Source organism: Equus caballus, chromosome 30 (assembly GCF_041296265.1).
Source record: "Equus caballus isolate H_3958 breed thoroughbred chromosome 30, TB-T2T, whole genome shotgun sequence".
NCBI classification, from domain to species: domain Eukaryota; kingdom Metazoa; phylum Chordata; class Mammalia; order Perissodactyla; family Equidae; genus Equus; species Equus caballus.
The window spans coordinates 36,331,548-36,349,049 of record NC_091713.1 but is presented as its reverse complement, the minus strand read 5'-3'; the positions used below and the strand labels follow the sequence as shown (position 1 = coordinate 36,349,049).

Below are 17,502 nucleotides of genomic sequence, written 5' to 3'. Positions count from 1 at the left end.
TTTAAAAAAAATATATTCCTTGGAGCTGCTGTTGGAACTCGCAACCTGCTCAGCGAAGAGGCTGGTTCAGGACCGTGATTCTGGTTTGGTGTCCTCCCCGTGGTGCGTGCACACTGGCACTTGGGTTTTTGTGGAATAAATGAACGTTAGGAAGAGAGCAAGTGGCCGAAGCTGGACAAAATGGCCAGGGCGCCTTTCAAAAGATAAATATAAAATATGTTTTATTCTCAGTTGTTTTCCCTTCACCTTGGTGAACGAATTTATTTTCTATTTAACATGGGCTATTTATCAAAATAATGCCAGGTTCTGTTAATGTTGCTTTGCAATTATAGTTTTATGTTAGTGTCTCTTTGCTAATTCAATTGACAATATTAAGTCCTGGAAAGAAAGATGGGTGTTGTGCTTGGATCCATCAATACTTTCCTTTCTTTAAAAACCGTTAGTATCAGGGGCCAGCCTGGTGGTACAGCGGTTAAGTTCGCACATTCCGCTTCAGCGGCCTGGGGTTCGCCAGTTCAGATCCTGGGTGCAGGCATGGCACTGCTTGGCACGCCCTGCTGTGGTAGGCGTCCCACATATAAAGTAGAGGAAGATGGGCACGGATGTTAGCTCAGGGCCAGTCTTCCTCAGCAAAAAAAGAGGAGGATTGGTAGCAGATGTTAGCTCAGGGCTGATCTTCCTCAAAAAAAGAAACAAACCAGTATCAGTTTAGTTGGGGGATTTTGATAGGACGTTACATAAATGACACTTGAACAAGCTTTATAGGGGATGTGGGATGGCTTGGCCCACTCACCGGAGTCCCTGTGGAGGCCGTTCCTAAGTGTGGGCTCCACCCAAAGGAAAGCGGGCTCAGAGGGTCCACAAAGAGCGTGTGAACCCTGAAGACTGGCTCTCGCGCGGTGTCTGGTGTCTGCTGCCTGCCGAGTGGCGAGTGTGTTCCGTCTCAAGGGAGCGGGATGAGGAGGCAGCTGGGAAGGGCCAGATGCTGGAGCAGAGGGGCGCTGAGGCGGCCCCCACAGCAGGTGCACCGTGCTTCCCGTGCAGTAAGTGCCTTGAAGTGTTGTAAGAATCTAGAGAAGGGGCACTTTTTCACTAGACTCGAACTCGTGTATAAACAAAAGCAGTATGGCCGTAAAAATAAAGTAGCTTTGCGAATCAGCCTTTATAGGAGACTGTTGAAATAGACGTAGATAACACGGGGCTCCAATGCAAGCTGCCGGCTCAGCTCCGTCCCCAGCATCTGCCTTCTCTCCCCGTCAAGGCCCTCACACTTCAGCCGTCTGCGTTAACCTCACACCGCACGTCCCGCCAGCTCGCACTGGAGCCTTCAGCAGCGCATCCTTGAGGCAGCAGGCGAGTGGGACGTGGGCCGGGCGGAGCCCGTGGCTCCCAGGCTCCTGAGCATGAAAGGCAAGTGCATGCGTGGGGCAGCCAGTGGGGTAGCAGGCAGCCGGCGCCCTGCCCGATCCGTCCACACAGTCTTCCCACTTCTCTAAAACGCGACCATTGGCCTCCTCATTCCCTGAGACCCTTCCCCGGGCCGCATCTTCCTGCTCTCGCATCTCTCCCCTTGTGGGTACTGCACTGCTGCGGTTTCCTCAATGCGTTTTACAGACTAAAAGTTTAAACTTTTAAAAAAAAAAATTGGTCTCAGTGTTCTAATATTTTTTTTCCGCAATTAAGGATGTTATTTTTAAAAAGCTGCCATCCGTCGTTTCATGAAAGAAAGAACGTGTAATAGAGAACGAGAAGGGAGGACACACTCTCTGAATGAGGGCCAGTTCTTCTCAAGACAGGAGAGAGGGCACCCGTACACCGATGGACGATATTATAACATTTGCAATAATAGCTTCTTGTGAAAAACTGTCATACAGTTTGGAATTTTACTTACCTGAAGTAACGAGTCGTATATGGTCCCACACAGCTGTCTCACCCCTCCAGTAACTGTGTCCTGTGACAGAGGTGCAGAATCAACTTAATTGTTTTAGTACCAGAGGGAAGCAAACATCTTTTATATGTACGTCAAACACCTTAATGCCTGAAATGTAAGTGGCTTTTAGAGTCTGCAATAGGCAACCCCATTTTATAAATACTTTCCATGCCATTGTATTCGTATTTCTAACACCACGCATATTTTTAAAATCAGATTTTTTTTTCCACAAAGCTGAAGTTGTTCTGTGGTTTCATAACCTCTTTGTAAAGAACACTGCCACGTCTTTAAACCATGACTCACACTGATTGATTTACTTTAATAAGTCTGAGCTGGAGCCACGGACTGTCGTATTTTCTGATGAAGCGATGCCATTCTCTTTGGGCGGGCTCACTGTTCTTCACGTCGTGCCCTTCTGTGGAATTGTTATCAGCACACCTCTTTGTGCACCGTTATGTTTTCCCCTTGCCACAATCAACACGGAGTTTGCACCATGAATGTAGGTGGGTGGGGTCCAAGAGGGGACGTGTCATTCAAGGTGACTTTCCTGGCAGCCGCAAGTAAACTGACTCTGGGTAGATAGGACTCTTGTTGTCCCCAGGGCACACTTAGGGTGACCCTGGATGCTCTGCGGCCACACTGAAAACCAACCAGGGGTGATTAAGTCGACACAGGTCTCTTGTTCTGCTGTTACTGTGAGGACCTATTTGACAATGTATGACCTGTGTGCTGTACTTGACAGAATTACGAATAGGGTAAACACAAGACAAATGTTTACTTTTTAAATATGTTTACCAATAGTAACTTGTAAAATATTTACAGACAGTAATTTTAATATTTGAATTTCAGCTTTCTGAACAATTTGCATGGCATCCTTATTTTTCTCATTTCATCTCAGAAAGATGCAAAGCTGTTTGCGAATACCTGGGTTCCTGTTATACCTCCACCAACTGTTTTGAACGAGGGGAAGTGTATTCCTGTCTCTGATCTTTACCTTTGCTTGTCTGTAAGATAAGGTTTGCTTTCAGCTTCTCTGAGATCTTCCCAAATCTACAGTTTCTGTGCTTCGAACCTTTAAATCCCTCCCTCCATGTTTGGAATTTGTTCCAGAATAATGCCGAGTGGGGAGTCTGGGTGAAACAAGGCTGGCCGAGAGTTGATCATGACTGAAGCCAGGTGATGGGCACACGGTCGTTTATTACTCTGGAGTCTACATTTGATGTATCTGAAATATTCCACAATAAAAACTTGTATATACATAATCTCCAATTCTACCCTTTGACTTGTGCCCTAGTTACATAGCTTCAACTTTCTGCTGAACTTTTTAGCTCCATTTGGCCTGTCTAGGGCCAGGTTTGCCATCTTGCTTATGAAAGTCCGATGCCCTCTCTCTGACTTCAGGTCACCTGTGGTGCTCCCCTCCTGGGTCGTGCTCAGACTCGTGGTGTCACCATTGGCTCATTTCTCCCCCTATTCTCCCTGTTCTCCTAGTCACCAAGTCATATCTGTTTCTCAAAATGTCCATGTTTTTATGCTGCCATGGAAGCCCAGAACTCCATCACCTCAAATCGCAATTATCCTAGCAGCCTCTGAATTGGCCGTTTTAATTCCAGGACCTGTCACTCAATAGCTCTCCAATCCAGAGCAGGAAGATATTTTTAGAGTATGATTTCACCAATTTCACCACTTCTCCGAGGTTTCCTTGCTCAGAAACCTTCAGTAGCTCCCTGTCAACCGGAATGTTAACCCTGAGTTCTACTCAGCCATAAAAAAAGACAAAATCGTGCCATTTCTGACAACATGGGTGGACCTTGAGGGTGTTATGCTAAGGAAAATCAGTCAGACAGAGAAAGACAAATACCGTACGATTTCACTCCTATGTGGAAGATAAACACACGGCTGAGAAGAACAGATTGGTGGTTACCAGAAAGGAAGGGGGCGGGGAGAGGGCGAAAGGGGTAAAGGGCACATGTGTGTGGTGGTGGGTAAAAACTACATTATTTGTGGTGAGGACGATGCAGTGTCTACAGAAGCCAAAATACAATGATGTACGCCTGACATTTATATAATGTTACAACCAATGTGACCTCCATAAAAACAGTAGAAAAGAAAATAAAGTCAGTTGATTAGCAACCTTTAAAACAAACAAAACAAAAAAAACCTGAGTTCTTCTGGCTGGCGTCTGAATCACTCCTTCCTCTGAGTCCACTTTCCAGCCTTTTCCCGCTGCTCCAGCCTGACTGCCTGCCGTGGCTCTCTGCACACTCGGACGGTACCGAGTGTCACTGCCGAGAGATGAACCGGTTCTCCAGAGCTGCTGGGAGCACATTCACAACGCAGAAAACTCGCTGCTGGCAATCTGGAACAGACGTGTCGTAGACGAGCTCTCAGCCATCCGGCAGAACTGGAGGAAGCAAAGAATCTGCTGGGGAAAGGACCATTTTAATTAGGGAGGGAATGTCTTTAGCATTTTTCTTGTCTATTTTGAATCCTGGTGATATCTACATCAGAATTACAGAGGAATCTTAAGTGCTTGGAATCAGGAAATAACTAAAGAAAATTCTGAAACTGGGGCAGCACTTTAGGGCTGGCAAAGCTGCTATGATATGTGAGTTAGACTACTGAGTGCATTTAATGAAATGAGGTGCCTTAGAGAAAGGAAATTAGGACGTTTATAAACAATCACTACGATTTTTAAGACATTTCATACAATTAGAGCAGCTTATGAGTTACAAATGCAACAATATAAACGTTTCAGGAATTCCTAGTTGAAAATAACATTTTACATAAATATGTGTGATTACATAAATACACACACACATACAGTGTCTCTGGAGGAATCTTAAGAAGGCAGATGTGAGCCCTTGAGGAGGAGAAGGCTGGGAAACCGTCACTCTATGACCTTTTTAAACAAAGTGCAGACTTCATATTTATTTATTTCTAGGTAAATGGTTACTCAATTTCCTTTCAATTCTTTTGGATTTGGGGGTGGAAGGGAAGTATGGAGTTTGTGTGTGTTTTGTTAAGTAGTACATTTCAGTCATATTTTATGGGGAAAGATAGCATGGTGTTAAGAAATTAGTTTGGGGGCCAGCCTGGTGGCATAGTGGTTAAGTTCTCGCACTCTGCTGCAGTGGCCTGGGGTTCCCTGGTTGGGATCCCGAATGTGGACCTACACAGCGCTCATCCAGCAATGCTGTGGTGGCATCCACAGTAAAATAGAGGAAGATTGGCACAGATGTTGGCTCAGTGACAGTCTTCCTCAAGCAAAAAGAAGAAGATTGGCAACAGATATTAGTTCAGGGGCAATCTTCCTCATGAAAAGAAAGAAAGAAAGGAAGGAAGGAGGGAAGGAAGGAAGGAAGGAAGGAAGGAAAGAAGGAAAGGGGAGGGGAGGGGAGGGAAGGAAAGGAAGAAAGAAAGATTAGTTTGTCTACTTGAACTTTCACTACTAGATATTAAATAGTACATATAAAACTGTAATTCACTCAAACCTCTAGCAAATTAAACAATTTGGCTTGATGCTGTTGGAGAAGTGTTGTCGGGTGGGCATACATTTTGGACTTTTTCTTTTCAAATAAGAGATCATTGTAAATGATTCAAGGAAAATGCATATGGGTTTTAAAGAAACGCCCAGACTAAAGGTGTCCTGGGCACACCCGTCCAGGGACTGGGGGTTTGTAGTGGCTCCAAGGTGAAGGACAAAGAGCTTTGACTTTTTCTACCAGCTTCTCCTGGCATTCGTGTGTATTCGAGAGGCTAGTAGGACCTGACTGAGCTGTATACTTCCTTTAAAGAAATCTATAGGGGCCGGCCCGGTGGCGCAGCGGTTAAGTTTGCACGTTCTGCTTTGGCAGCCCGGGCTTCGCCAGTTCAGATCCCGGATGCAGACATGGCACCACTTGGCAAGCCATGCTGTGGTAGATGCCCCACATGTAAAGTAGAGGAAGATGGGCACGGATGTCAGCTCAGGGCCAGTCTTCCTCAGCAAAGAGAGGAGGATTGGGAGCAGATATTAGCTCAGGGCTAATCTTTCTCAAAAAAAAAAATCTATAAAATGGGATTTCAGTTTCCTTTATGTGTAACTGAAGCTTCCATAGCTTTTCTTGATTCATTTTTGAGTGTGATTTCAATCTTCAATATGTGAGTATTCTCAAAGAACGAATTGTTGTTAATGTCCATTCAGTTTTGCAAAAATATTGCTTTTTCCATTTTCATTCAGTAACTAAAGGCCTAGACAACCTTTGTGAGATGAATGAACTCAATAGATTCATGTTTTTTAAAAAGTGCAAACAGAATCAGTTAGATAAATGCTTATGATAACCACTTTTTCCCATACCAAAAACGGACATGATCTTACCGAAGACTTTTTCCTTCTATAGAAATGCACCTATATGGTCGGTCTTGCACAGGTTTGAAATCAATCATATTAGTTATACGTTTATTTAATTACCAGAAATCCAGGCCATATCGCTGCTGCCCAGGACTTTACGCTGTGATGGTGACATCCTTTGCTATTCCAGACCTTATGATCCTCCGTGGCCATGATTAACAGATGCAAAGTTCTTTTAAAAAAGCCAAGTTTCTTCAGAGATGCTAAAGCTTCAAACCAACAGCATTTTTTAAAGCAGAGCCGCGTCCCTGAGGCTTGCCTGAGCTTTCTTTATCAGCTTTTCTAATCTGGAGAAAATGCTAGTACTTGGAGGGTTTTTAGTTAATTGCATTCACTTTTTTTTTTTTTTTTTTGGTCTCTACAAAAGCCAGCCAGGATGAGAGGAAGTTCGTAGAGCTGCGGGGCAGCATAGTTACGTAAATAGAGCCCCCTTGAGCTGTGCGGCAAGGTGACAGCCAGTTTTAGGGTGTTTGTGAGAATCAGTGAGGTGGATGTTGTGGGGGCCGTTAACCCCTCACAACGTTTGGCATCTTTGGAAGCAATGTCCCGGAAGCTAGCGCAACTGTGATTCGGCCCCTCGCCTCCTGGTGGCCTCTCTGAGCTCCTTGGTTACGGGGCTGCACACGCTCACCATTCAGTATCCCGGTGTGTCCGGGTGCTGCCGGCATACGGAACACCAGTGACCGCCTGTGGGCGGTGATGGGCACGGGCATGCATGAGCAGAAAGGACTCTATTTGACGGTAACTAAGGAGAAAATGATTTCACGGGCATCAAGCTTTGACTGTGTGCTCATTATGTTTCTACTTTACGAGAAGGAGCAGAATCCTCGTAAGTAAATAGGAAGACAATGTTTTCTTTGGTTGAAAGAGCAATAAAGTAGCCACTTACTGTAAAATGTTCCACTGTCAGGGAGGAAGGCTATTTCATTACACTTTTGCCTTTAAAGTAAGCACGCTAAAAAAATAAAATGGTAATTATGAAAATGGATCTGTGAATTTCTTAAAACTGCTAATAATAACAAATAATCATCAATTAAGTATTTAGGCGACCAGTTTCTAAGTTTTTAATAATATGAAATGAAACCAATGCTATAATAATTTTTTTGAACACTGTAGTCACTGAAAGTAGAGGGTGTATAAAGAAATAATCAGCGATCAACAAATGGAAGACCATCTGGGGCGGGCCCCGTGGCTGAGTGGTTAAGTTCGTGCACTCTGCTTCAGTGGCCCGGGGTTTCGCCAGTTCGGATCCTGAGCACGAACATGGCATTGCTCATCAGGCCATACTGAGGCAGCGTCCCACACAGCACAACCAGAGGCACTCACAACTAGAATATACAACTATGTACTGGGGGTGCTTTGGGGAGAAAAAGAAGGGAAAAAAACAAAGATTGGCAAATTTGTTAGCTCAGGTGCCAATCTTTAAAAAAAAAATAAAGACAAAAAAACAAAAACAAATGGAAGACCATCAAGTGAGAAACAAACCAAAAGAGAATGATTGATATTCTTTTTGATTGGTTTTTCTTGCTTACACTAGGAGGGAAAAGCAAATATCCAAGGCCAGATGGAGCCGTAAATGCCCAACGGAGGTTGAGGATTGTCACTCTCATAAATAGACTCAGGTTATTACCCACAATTTAAAGCTACTGGAGATGCTAATGGTTAAATTACTTCTAAGGTAATAGAATTCCTTTCTTTTTTTTTTTCTTTCTTTATTTTTTTTTTGAGGAAGATTAGCCCTGAGCTAACTGCTGCCAATCCTCCTCTTTTTGCTGAGGAAGCCTGGTCCTGAGCTAACATCTGTGCCCATCTTCCTCTGCTTTATATGTGGGACGCCTACCACAGCATGGCATGCCAAGTGGTGCCATGTCTGCACCCTGGATCCGAACTGGCGAACCCCGGGCTGCTGAAGCGGAACATGCGCACTTAACCGCTGTGCCACAGGGCTGGCCCCTAGAATTCCTTTCTAATCAGATAACAGGCACTGTTTCTCTGAAAAATGAAAAGGAACTACTGTAGGTTAAAAATTATTTAGTGATTCTTTAAGGCACAAAATAACAGCACAAACTTTTTTTTTTTTGCTGAGGAAGATATGCCCTGAGCTAACATCTGTGCCAATCTTCCTCTATTTTGTATGTGGGTCACCACCACAGTATGGCTGCCAACGTGTGGTATAGGTCCATGTCCAGGAACAAAACCCAGGCTGCTGAAGCAGAACACACTGAACTTAACCACTAGGCCACGGGGCTGGCTCCCCAGCACAAACCTTCAAACTGTTTATCAGAGGCAATGAATAACCGCTTTAGCATTTCCTGGGGATCAGGCAGCATTCTAACTGCTTTTGATGATTAACTCATTTAATCCTCACAAGTGCCTGATGAGGCGGGTACTATTTTTACCATCATTTCACAGATGTTCAGAAGGGTTACCTAAGGTGCCCAAGGTAAGTGGTGGAGCCAGGAGTCAGCACAGACAGCCTGGCTCTGCCGTCTGTGTCCGGAACCACTGCCCTGTGCTGAGTTTTGGCACAGACGGGATGACGTACAAGTTCCTTCCTCTGTGCCGTGGGTATTCCCATTTCTTCTCAAAGCAGAGACCACATCCTCAGTTTAGAAACAAGACATTTGGAGCCGGAGAGACCACCTGGCTGACTGCTGCTTTTTTCCCTCTCAGCTCCCCCAGAGACAGAAAGCGTGAATGTCCACCGCCTGTTGGAGGGCCGGGACTGGAGCCCACGCCTCGGACTTCTCCATGACATCAGTCTGCTAGCTCTGAATGTTCCCAGAGCCCCGCAAACAGCTGTGCTGGACCCCCAGGGAGGCTTGGTCTTATCCAGTATATAATTTATAATAAAATAAAACATTATATAACATTTATATGTTATTAAAACTTGTAAAAAATAATGAATAATAGAAACACAATAAGTAACTCACAGTATTTCTACTCCTTTTTAAAAAATTATGGATTTATGGTCACTAAAAGGAATGCTGAATTCTGTAATGGTTGGCAATTTATAGAGAGCATCCATAAAACTGAATAATCATCATGAGACAAATCAGATAGAAAAATAATCCCCTCGTATTCGTATTTTGCTTGGCAGTTTACAAAACTCTGCTTACAAACAGATTGAATTCTATTTTAATGCGTATTCTGAATTGATTTTTTTTTTCTCCTCAAATATGAGAACAAGCATAGTTCCGGAAACCTCATCTAGGTTCTCTAGTTCTCTTTATTTGTTGACATGCTATTCAGAAATTTATGAAAATTATATTCTCTGTTGTGGTAGCATAGATGGGTATTAAGCAAATAGTCACTTCCCTCCCCCTCCCCCTTGGGGATACACCTTCCTGCCACACTGGCTGTGAACTCAGCCCTGTGACTGACTTTGGCTGATGGAAGGAGAGCAGACTTGACAAGAGCAGAGGTTTGCAATGAGCTGGCATGGTTTGGCCTGCCTTCTTCTGATCCTGCCATTTGCCATGAGAGGGGCGTGCACCAGGTAGCCATTGTCCCCTCAACCCATTCCCAGAAAGAGAGACACAAGGAGTAGACCTGAGCCTCAGCAGCAGCCTGAGGTAGAGACGTCTCGGCCAACTTGCACACCTACGAGCAAGGGCATGGGTGGTTGTCGTAAGCCTCTGAAAATTGAGGGTTGCTTGTTACGCAGCATCATCACAGCAGAGAGCTGACCACTGTGGACATCGTTATGGTGGCAGAAAAAGGAAGTCACATTTACTAACAACCTACTATGTGCCACCTGTTTTATATTCATTAACCCATCTAATTCTGACAACAACCCTGCCTGGTGGGAACTCTCATCACCCCATTTTATACATGAGGAGAGGGAAGCACAGAGGGACTAAGTAACCTCTCCAAGATCACACAGCTCATATAGGGAAGCATGGATTTATGCCCAAGTATATATGATTATAAAACCTGTGCCCATTTGTCACTGTGCCACATATATTATTGTGTGGTTTTTAAAATCCTGGGGATAGACTGAGAATTTTAAAAATAAAAATATTAAAAATAATACACAGAACAGTATTATTATTCCAACAATAATAAAATGTTTTAAAAGGAAAACAACACCCAAGAGAAGATGGAACATTCGATTCTGTACATTTAGTATAAATAGTAAACATTAACTACAGCAACAGAGGCTCACGGCACACTGGGGACAAGCTGGAACTCAGACACCAGCAGCTATACCCACTGAGATAAAGTGTTTCTTAATGGACATTCTTCAAAACCAAATGAATCTGGAAGGACTGTTTCTGAGTTTCTAGGAGCATGGAGCTAGGGGTTTATTCTATTCTGTAATTATTGTGACAAACTGTACACACTTGTCTGGAGAGTTATTAATTCTTTCATTCATCCAAAGAGGCCTTGGGTCAGAGCCTGGTCCAGCAATGACTCTGCGGGATGCTGGGGTCAACAAAGTCCGTGACACACTGTTTCTGCCCTCAGTGACGTGCAAGTTCCCTGGGAGGCCCAGCAGTGGGCTGGGGCTTATCCTCAACCCGTTCCTATCTATTTGGGGGGAGGGGCGTGAAGTGGAAGGCAAGTGGCCATCGCTATTGGAGATGCTGCCACATCGCTCCTCTACTTGCTTCTCCGTTGCTGATCTTTCTCTCTCTCCTGACACCCAGTGAGAGAAGTCTGGTAACGCTCCCCACTGCCCCATCCTACTGGGAGAGTAAAAGGAGGGGACAGAGGGCAGCAAGGCCCCTGGCTTCCAGGGGCTGGGACCATTTCTCCGCTCACCTCACTCCCCGGCTGGCGGGTGGGGAGCAGAGGTAACCTTGCACCCCTCCCTCTCCTCGCTCTGTGCCCCTCTCCCGTCACGCAGTGGCACCCTGTTCCCCCGTTGCCCAGCGAGGCTGCTGCTCTCCTGCTGTTGCCCCCTGCCCAGACCCCAAGCCCCTTCCTCCTGCCGGCTTCTGCTCATCAGCACCAGCGCCCCACACCCATCATCCCAGCTTCCTCACCATTGAAATTTGCTCCAGCTCGCATCAGAAGGACCCTGATGAGTCGATTCCTACTGTGATTTTGGGAAAATGCCTTACCTTATTTATTTTTTTTCTTCTGTTTACTTTTTTCCTCGAGGGACTGATGAAAGGTCCTATTTAGATGAATTGTAAATGGTAGGACTTCAGGGGCCAAGAAATATGAAATGATAACAGGTAAACGTATTGAATGCCATCTGCCAGGCAAATGTATGATCTCATTTAATTCTCCTAACAACCCAATATGGTAGGCACTATTATTATCTCCATTTTACAGATGAGAAAGCTGAGGTACAGAAAAGTTAGTTACGTTGCCCAAGTCCGCACAGCTAATAAGTGGCGAAGCTTAGACCTCATTCCTAGCATCTGCTGGGAAAGAGGCACGAGAGCTTCTACTGTGGGTGCTTTCCTAGGAGCTCGAAGAGCATTGCCTTTGAGATGACGCTCCCACCCCGGCGAAGATTGGCCAACGTCCTGAGAACCAAGCTTGAGGGACGGACACTGCTTAATGCCGTCTGCCTGTTGAGGGGCGTACAGACATACGGACACCCACTGAAGTCCAGGAGCCCTAGCTCTTGAAGGTTCCCTGAGAGATGACTTTGTTCAAGCCCCTCGGTTTACACACGAGGAGACAGAATCAAAGAGAGTTGACTGACTTTGCTACCACACTTCTTAATCTCAAGTTCTGGGCCTGTGCGATAGATAAAGCCATCACGGAGACGTCAGCGCTGGAAGGTGGGAAAGGCTTATTCTAATTGGCCAAAATGAGACGGTGAGAGGATCGGTTCTCTCAAATCTGCCTTAACAAAAGAAGAAACGGGGTTTCTTCTTACAGAACCAAGTCTCTTATAAAGCCTGTAAAGACTGTAGAGCTAAGAGGCTTGGCAGGAGGAGTTTCAGAGAAACAAAGGGGGAAATCTGTGTTTCTTTCACTCCAGATCAGCCCTTGGGTTTCTAACTTCCGGGCATCAAGGGCAGGTGGGGGCTGGTTCCTTGAAGGCGTTCTTTCTCTTCTGCAAAGTAAGCTCATAAATCCTGCGATCCTTGAGTCAGTCCTCAGGTTAAACGAGAAAACAGCAAGTTGACAAGATCAACTTCTTTTTCATCTGCCTCTGTGTTGGGAACAAGGCTGAAGGGTAGCCATGTTCTTGAATGTCTACAGTAACCCTCAGGAGCCTGGCTTCAGTTTGGCTGGGTCTCCGGGCATCTCCTCACGACCCGTCCAGTGATCTTAAAGCGTCAGCCATTCGCCCCCTCTTTCCCACCCCTCATCATATAATCAGTTACCAATTTATAGCGATCCTCAACCTCCACATGTCTGTCCCATTAATTGCCTGTTTCTGCCACTGGTGTCAACCAGGTTCCTCACGGCCTCACACTGGGACCAACACAAGGACCGTACCCGGCCCCCCTGCCTCAGTCTCCCCCTGCCCACTCTCTGTTTCTCACGAGCACACACAATTGTCTGCTGTTCTTCCTCAAACCCCGGTTTTTCATCTTGATCACAAATCTGGGGTCCAAAGGCCTGGATTTGAATTCTAGTTTTACCATTCTATCTCTAAACAGACTCAGCCATGTGGTTAAACCAAAAACAGGTGGGATGAGACCAGAGTGGGGTTACAGCTCAGCCCATGGCTGAGTGGGGCACAGCATGGAGCTGCAGCACCGGGCGCAGTGGGTGGCCGGGCTAAGGCAAGATCAGCACCGAGAGGGACGCAACTAGGGGCCGTTAAGAGCCAGCAGTTTTATGATGCTCTGAGCACAAGCAGGGATGGAGGCCGCGGAGGGAAGAACTGGGAGGCAGAGGCAGGGACGGTGAAGAGAAAGGGAACCCCAATCCACTGCCTATTGCATTTCTCAGTGAAACCTCTCCTCTCCCTAGAAATGGAAGCAGAAAAGAAACTTTAGGAGAAGCTGAGGGTTACAGCCAGGCAGGAAGACTGGAACTGAGAGCGAGCCCTGTCTATGAGTGTGAAAACCACGTCCCTCCTTACAACTCCAACATACAAGGCAGGGAGAGGAAGGGAGCATAGCTCAGGGTCCAGGACCAGGCGCCCACGTTCAGAGATATGTACTCCTGCCACCCTGGGGAAGCGGGACCCCAGCCGTGAGTGTGCCCTTCTAACGACCCCATGCTGGGTACTTTTAACACAAAGGGATCATTGAGTTCCTCGTGTTCTCAGGCAAGAAGGTACGTTTACAGATGGACCTGTAATGAAGGAGTATCAGTTTCTACGTTCCAGGAATGGGCCAGATTACTAAAGACTGAGACAGTTTAGGGAAACCGGGCTAATGGAATTCAGTCTCACAGAGCTGGAAGGTCAGGCGCTCAAGTAGAATCCGTAATACATTTCAACGGAGCCCTAAGGGGTGGAATTGCTGGAAATAATGAGGAAAGAGCCCTTGGGGTAGATAGTCGTGTCATCAGGAGACCAGCTGCCAGCAGGGATTTCCTCATGGGGCGGAGGAAGCAGCGGTCCCCTCTGTGAATGAGTCTCTCACATCTCCTTTAGATCCTGGGCGCCATCCTGGGCTTGAAGCTACTCAGAAGGGGAGCACTGTGCTAAGAGGGGGAGCTAGAGAAACAGAAGGAGAGGTTGATCGGGAGCTCAGGAATGGGCCAGAGAATCTTTTTAAGGCATTTTTCAGCCTCTTCCTGAGTTGAGTATAAGGAGAAGCTCCCATCTCTGGATCTGGGGTCATGAGTTTCAGGTAAGGGTCCCCACATTTCTTTCCACGCTTTGTCCTCACTCTTTTGCTGACCTCTGTATTTTTGAGATAAGGCTTCTAAATTGATTAAGGAGAGAGCAGGGATCTGAGCTGAGGAAAAGGAAATGGAACCTGGAAGTTAGCATTAATTTGAGCAAAGTCAGGGACCTATGAGCTCAGAGTGGGCTACACCTTCCTGAAATGAGAAACAGCCTCAGAACACAGACCTGGCCCGTCAGCAGGGGCCAACAAGCCCAGAGAGATGAAGACAGAGGGCGTAGGTGTGTGGCCAGAGAGCGGGAGTGGGGAATTTCTTCGCTCTCTGTCCAGCTAGAAGGTAATTCTCTCATGATTGACTAAAGTTTGAACCCACATCCTAAAACCTTGCTCTCTCCTTCCCATGTGCCATGAGAGAGCGGAAGAGACAGAGAGAAAGATCGCTTACACCTGCACTGGCCAATATGGTGGCTATTGGGGATTTAAAATGCCGCTGGTGCTGTATGTGTAAAACACACACAGGATCTGAGAAAAGAGTGTGAAATAGCTCATTAATAATTGTATGTTGAGTGTGTATTGAAACGATATTTCTGATATGTTAGATTAAATATGTTCTTTAAATGAATGACCCTTTTCTTTTCTTTTTTTTTTTTGAGGAAGATCAGCCCTGAGCTAACATCTGCTGCCAATCCTCCTCTTTTCTGCTGAGGAAGAGTGGCCCTGAGCTAACATCTGTGCCCATCTTCCTCTACTTTATATGTGGGACGCCTACCATAGCATGGCTTGCCCAGCGGTGCCATGTGCACACCCAGGATCTGAACTGGTGAACCCTGGGGTGCCAAAGCAGAACGTGCACAGTTAACCACTGCACCACCCAGCCAGCCCCTCTTTTTACTTTCTTAACATGGCTACTAGAAGTTTGAAAATTCACAGGTAGCTTCCATCCCAGTGGACCGCCCAGCTTTCTACTTTCAGATCACGGCCCAGATTTCCAGGACAGCCGTCTGCATCCCTCTTGTTAAGTTTCAGGACAGGGGAACAAACTGATAAACCAGAAGTTTGTTTCATTTTCTCGTCTCAGGAATGTAAGCTCTTTAACTGCTCAGGCCCAGTTGTCAATTGGAGTGGATGTTTGGGGCCAATGAAAGCTTGTGGTACAGAAACTTAATTCCTAGTATTTAAGAAACGCAGCTGGGGGAAAGAAAGGACACAATGAACAAGATGAATTCTTCGATAGAATTTCATGTGAATTAAATTAAACCCATAAAGTCCATATAAACCTACACCATGGCTTGTGAAAACACTACTTATCACAGAAAAATGCCATCGTTTACTCATCTTTGTAAGCTAGGACAAACTGAGAAAATGTTCTTCCTAGGAGAACACTCAACTCTCTGTTGCGTCCCAGCCCGTTGCAGCTGAAAAAAAAAAACAAACCAGAACCTTTTCTGATGGTGGATTTCTTTTTCTCCTGAGTGAGTCAGAGAACAGACTGTGGCCTACACCAAGAAAAAAAGAAAAAACATTGAGCCTTACGCACACGGGTACGGACATGCGGATGGGCATGGAATTATTCATGAAGCTCCAAGGCTGGAGAAACGCTTCCTTATCTCCCGTCTCTGGAATGACTGAGAGACGCAGAGTCCTGGCAGCCCAGGTGCCTTCTCACTTGGCAGCTGCCCTTTTGAAAACCACAAATAGGAGAAGGAATGACCTGCAGGGCACAACGTTTTTTATATTGTTTTTTAAATGAGAAAACTGATTTCTCTAAACCCACAAACTAAAAAGTGATTGTAAAAATAACGAAATGCAGATCATTCCAGACAATTCTAGCATTCTAGACACTACTAGTATTGAAATTTACCAGTAAAAGAAATGAGGTTATGAATTATTTGGGGGTTAAGACGGACAGCTGGGTAGTTTATACACATTCAACACCCTTACTGAGACCATCTAATGCCTCTGTTTAAACTTGTTGAAAGGCCGGTGACTCAAAACTTGCATTCACCACTTTGGGAAAACCGCTACAATTCTACATGAAAGAGCAACATTTTCACAGGATGTTGAGAATGACCTTGGGCTGTGCTGCCAAAGCACAGCAGGAAGGAGACGCCTGATTGAAGGTCAAACTCAGTCTTTTTTAAAAAACTGCTCTTCCTGAGTGAACCTAGAGGTTCCTTTAGGTCAAAATAGGCTAACCAGTAGGTTTTGGGGCTGAGAATGGTTTTTAAGTCTTACTAATCTTCTCTGGAATGAAACCAGGTGATTCAAAGAGAAAAGAGCGTCTGGAATATTTACTAATCCCTGAATTCTTTTCTTTTTCTTTTAAAAAAGGATTACTAGCTTGTGTAATTGCCTCGTTCTAAATTACTGGCAGTATTGCTAAACGTATTTCGATTATGTCGCTAAGGGATCAGCCCTGAATTGTAAAGATTTCGTCAACCCGCCCAAGAATTACCAGCGGATTATCGTCCTACTGCCAAGATGCTTGGTCTAACGTGTATTAGGATTCAGAAAGAAAATAGACAATATGACAGATTTCAAACTACCTTTAGGTTTGTTTAACTCTTGTGCTTATCATAATGTACAGAAATTTGGGAACCGGAAAGAACGTCTGTGAAAACAGCAGCACGGGGTCCAGGCAACGGCCCCCACTTTCCTGAGTTCTGAACCCGGCTCTGTGGCTTCTCAGGTGAGTAAGATCAGGCAAGTTATTTACCCTCCTGGACTCAGTTGCCCTCACCTGTGAAACAGTGAGCGTCACAGTAACAGTATCACCTTATGGGGTTATGGAGATTGAGTGAGGCCTGGTACGGATCTGCATAAAGAAGGGACACAACAATCGATGGCTGTCATAATTCCTTAATCTAGTCATTGTGCTTTCCAGGTGAGGAAACGCAGGAAAGAGACCTGCCTGTGGTCCCACCATCACGTCGCGACAGAGCCGCAGCTGGAATTCAGGTGTGGTCCTCTTCCCGCTTCTCCACAACTTCCACTTTGGACTTTAAACTTAATTCCCAGGATCCTAGGGCCCTTTTTTGTTATAGACCCCAAAGGCAACTGAATACAAACACCTATAAGGCCAGAAAATACCTCCCTCATTTTAATTATTAAAAACATTATGAAATTGACTAAATTGTGATAGATATGCATCCTAAGAGACCAGTAATTTGCACGAGTTCATCGTTTTTCTTTAAATCTTAACATGATCTGGAAGGCTTCAGAAGTGCCCTAATTCTGATCTTTCTCCGCGTTTTCTTTCGGTTTGTCTCCCTCTGGTGGATTTAAAAAAAAATACTTGTTTTTATTTTCAGAGTAACTATAGATTATTGGGGACAGGTTTTGCTCAAGGTCAGAGTTCATCTGTTGTCAGCCTGGTTCATGTTGTGGAACTCCTAGAAAACCATCTTTCCTGGGTGGGAGTCTTTGCAGAGGCTCGACTTCAGGGAGGGTAGAAACAGGCC

At 45.4% G+C, this 17,502-nt stretch overlaps 1 long non-coding RNA gene across 1 annotated transcript; it reads left to right on the top strand.

The window, feature by feature from the left end:
• Positions 1-16,157: 16,157 nt before the first annotated feature.
• On the top strand, positions 16,158-17,169 carry LOC111771341 (uncharacterized). Its single transcript, XR_002805136.2, has 3 exons — positions 16,158-16,300; positions 16,629-16,730; positions 16,926-17,169. It is a non-coding gene; the product is annotated as an uncharacterized lncRNA (long non-coding RNA).
• Positions 17,170-17,502: the final 333 nt, after the last annotated feature.